We start from the raw sequence: 3,980 nt of genomic DNA on the forward strand, positions 1-3,980 counted from the left end.
TCTCCGCCGGGGAAGTCCCGGGAGGTGTTCGGCGCCCCGGACTGCGGAAGCCCAGGTGAGGCACCTGGCAGACCCGGACTAGTCCGGGCCGCGCTCCGAGTCCTGCTTTCCCTTTCGGAAGTCCCTGTTACCGACACCCCCTCCCCCACCCCGTCCCCCCAGTTTGGTTTCCAAGTCTGTTCCCGCAGGGCTGCTCTGCCCAATAAGATCTTGGTGGGAAGGTTTGGGTGAGTTTGCGCCTCGTTTTCTCCCCAAGCCGGGTCTTTGGAGGCTCAGTGCTGATTTCAGGGACTCAGAATTCTGGGACAAGGTAGTTTCTCTACCAGGAAGAGAAATTATCTAAAGAGGAAGTAGTCAGCTATTAACGGGTTTCCTGGATGAAATTGCCCTTCTTTAGAAAGAATAAGGGATTTTATATCTATGAAGACATTTGACTTTTCATTTTGGTGTGGCTACAAAAGATGGGGCACTGAGAATTTACTTAGGATATTTCAATTTGTGCACTTTAAATTTTACATATTTTTAATAAGTCTAGGTAATTAGAAATTAGTTTGAAATTAGTTTCAGATTCAGAATGTCTACTTGCTAGGCAATTGGGCATGATTTTAAAAATTCATTTTTGTTTTGTCAAATCGAGTTTTATTGCTTACAGTTAAGGGATGTTTTACGTTTAATTGAGATCATAAAAACGTTATTAACATTTTAAAAATCTGATAGCTGTGATTCTAATCATAACTTTTTCTTTAGCAGTTTCGTTCCAGGCCTGGGCATTTTATGAAACTTGACAAGCATAGGCAAATGCTCTACTTCCCTATATTTACAGGTGCCACACTTGGTGGTCCTTTAAAAACATATAGTCACTAGAGGCCCGATGCATGAAATTTGTGCAAGAGTAGGCCTTCCTTCCCCCAATGCTGGCCCCTGCTTCCCTGCGGCACCCCGGACTCGGGTTTCCCTTGCAGAGGGAGGCCTGGACCCAGGTTTCCCTTGCAGAGGGAGGCCTGTCCACCCGCTGCAGCCTGCTAGTTGGTGGCCTGGGCCTCCCTCTGTGGGAGATCACGGAGTGATGGCCGGGCCAATCAATCGCATTGCACCCGCCTGGGCTGGTCTGGCGCCAGTGGGTGTCATAGTGTGGTCCCGGATGGTCCGGGCTTCCCTTGCAGAGGGAGGCCCGTCCACCCACTGCAGCCCGCTAGTTGGTGGCCTGGGCCTCCCTCTGTGGGAGATCACGGAGTGATGGCCGGGCCAATCAATCGCATTGCACCCGCCTGGGCTGGTCTGGCGCCAGTGGGTGTCATAGTGTGGTCCCGGATGGTCAGAGTGATGGCCGGGCCAATCAATCCCATCGCACCCGCCTTGGCTGGCCTGGCGCCAGTGGGTGTCATAGTGTGGTCCCGGATGGTCGTCTGGATGGATGGTGGGACAGATGGTCATTCCGCTGTTTGGTCGATTTGCATATGGGATGGTCATTCCGCTGTTTGGTCGATTTGCATATTACGCTTTTATTATATAGGATAGGATAATTGAAGCTTACTGGTTAGTGCTCCTGTTACTTGTGTTTATCCCTGTTTTTGTTCTTAGACATAACATTCTAATTATCTATTTTTAATTCCCACTAGATTGTGAACTTCATCAGGGATATGATTTAATCTTCTCTGTACATGCAGGGCTTGGCATAAGGAGAGACTCATGTTTATTGAATGAATAAAAGAATATACACATTTAGACACTCACTGTAATACATTGGATGGAGTTCTGTTACTGTTCTAAAACTTGCATACATTCTGATCTGGATTTTATGCCCATGGAAAAGTTTGCATTATATTTGAAATAAAGTTGGTAGAAACTTAAGAGTATAATACTGTAAAGAATATGATTCTTTCTTTGTGGTCTCTTAATCCAAGCAATGACATCAGAGTGTATTTCCTGTTGCTTGGTCATACTTAGCTCAGCAGAAATATTAGTGGAGTGAGCATATGAGAACTGTGTTGATCATTGAAGACAGAGAGCTGACAAACACCTTGTGTGAGAACTATTACACAATACCAGGGGTCCTCAAACTACTGCCCACGGGCCACATGCGAATACAAATATTGTATTTGTTCCCGTTTTGTTTTTTTACTTCAAAATAAGATATGTGCAGTGTGCATAGGAATTTGTTCAGTTTTTTTTTAAACTATAGTCCGGCCCTCCAACTGTCTGAGGGACAGTGAACTGGCCCTCCGTTTAAAAAGTTTGAGGACTCCTGAGCTGGGGGAAGGAAGGCCTCAATTGGCCCTGATCACTGATCAGGCCTAGGGAACCTACTCGTGCATGAATTTTGTGCACCAGGCCTCTAGTGTTCATATAATTTTAAGTATCTGAGGAAATGCAACTGAATGAAAGTATTTAGCAAGCTGAGGCCCTGCCTTACTCTCACTGTTTTAATGAGTAGATAAGGATGATTTGCAATCAATATCCTGCACAATACCAATATCTGGGACCCTTCAGTCTGCAGGCCGATGCTCTATCTGCTGAGCCAAACCAGCTAGGGCAAAACCAAAAAGTTTTTAAATAGCCCTGGCTGGTTTGGCTCAATGGATAGAGCATTGGCCTGGGGACTGAAAGGTCCTGGGTTTGATTCTGGTCAAGGGCACATGCCTGGGTTGCAGGTTCGATCCCCAGTTGGGGGCATGCAGGAGGCAGCCAACCAAGGATTCTCTCTCATCATTGATGTTTCTCTTGTTCCCTTTCCTTCCTCTCTGAAATCAATAAAAAAAAAAGTTTTTTAAACATGAGGACTTCAGTATGATTATTGTTTATAAAATTTAATTTAAAAAGGAAGTTTTTTTATTGTAAAAGTGATAATGTGTATTGAAAAAAAAATTAAGACAATACAGAGCAGTACAAAAGAAAGATGGGGCAGGGGGAAAGGAGAGGGGAAACCCCAAAGTCTTGCTACTTGGAAGTAACCCAAACATTTTGTTGAACAAACTTTGAAATATCTCCCTATATATTTACATGATACATATTTTGTGCTGTACATGGGATCATATTTCTAATTTTTCAATCAGCAATGTGTCATTAGCATCTTTCCATGTCAGTACATGGAGCTGTGTTTTATTTATTTAAAATATTGCCATAACCGGTTTGGCTCAGTGGATGGAGCATCGGCCTGCGGACTGAAAGGTCCCAGATTCGAGTCCAAAAAATCAATAAAATATATTTTAAAAAAATAAAATATATTTTATTGATTTTTCACAGAGAGGAAGGGAGAGGAATAGAGACTTAGAAACGTCAGTGAGAGAGAAACATCGATCAGCTGCCTCCTGCACACCTCCTCCTGGGGTTGTGCCCACAGCCAAGGTACATGCCCTTGGCCGGAATCAAATCTGGGACCTTACAGTCCGCAGATCAACGCTCTATCCACTGAACCAAACTCGTTAAGGTGAGCTGTGTTTTATTTTAAATGGGTATATAATACTAGAGGCCTGGTGCATGAAAATTCATGCACTGGAGTGGGGGGTTCCCTCAGCCCGGCCTGCCCCCTCTCACAGTCTGGGAACCCTCAGGGGCGGGAGGTGACTCGGCGATCAGGGGACGGCGATGCCCCATCACATCTCTGCTGCTGCCACTGCCGGCAGCGCAAGCATCGGCCGGCCCTGGTTGCTTGAGCCTTGAGGCTTGCCTGTGCCTTGGGCAGCCCTGGGTGGCTAGGCAGCTGCCATCTGAGGCTTGCCTGCACCTTGGGCGTTAGCTGGGCAGCCGCCATCCAAAGCTTGCCTGTGCCTTGGGCCAGTCCTGGGCGGCTGGAGAGCTGAGGGGACTGGGGGTCTCCAGAGGCAGGCACACGGAGAGGCTGGGCCAGCCTGGGGCCAGGCCTGGTCTTGCTGTGCACCTGCTGCCCCAGCAGGGCTGAGGCGGCCGGCCCTGGTTGCTTGAGCCTTGAGGCTTGCCTGTGCCTTGGGCAGCCCTGGGTGTCTAGGCAGCTGCCATCTGAG

General features: G+C 47.2%; 1 protein-coding gene across 3 annotated transcripts in view; it reads left to right on the forward strand.

Annotated features, from left to right (window-relative positions):
- The first annotated feature begins 10 nt into the window (after positions 1 to 10).
- APAF1 (apoptotic peptidase activating factor 1) overlaps positions 11 to 3,980 on the forward strand; it is a 100,843-nt gene continuing 96,873 nt past the window's right edge. For 2 of the 3 annotated variants that reach the window (XM_015570225.1, XM_015570226.1), the window contains exon 1: positions 11 to 55. The gene's annotated coding sequence lies outside the window, so the exon portion shown is untranslated. The remainder of the gene's footprint in view (positions 56 to 3,980) is intronic. The other variant, XM_006773338.2, reaches the window with a different exon arrangement.

The sequence above is a fragment of the Myotis davidii genome, unplaced genomic scaffold, assembly GCF_000327345.1.
Source record: "Myotis davidii unplaced genomic scaffold, ASM32734v1 scaffold267, whole genome shotgun sequence".
NCBI lineage: Eukaryota > Metazoa > Chordata > Mammalia > Chiroptera > Vespertilionidae > Myotis > Myotis davidii.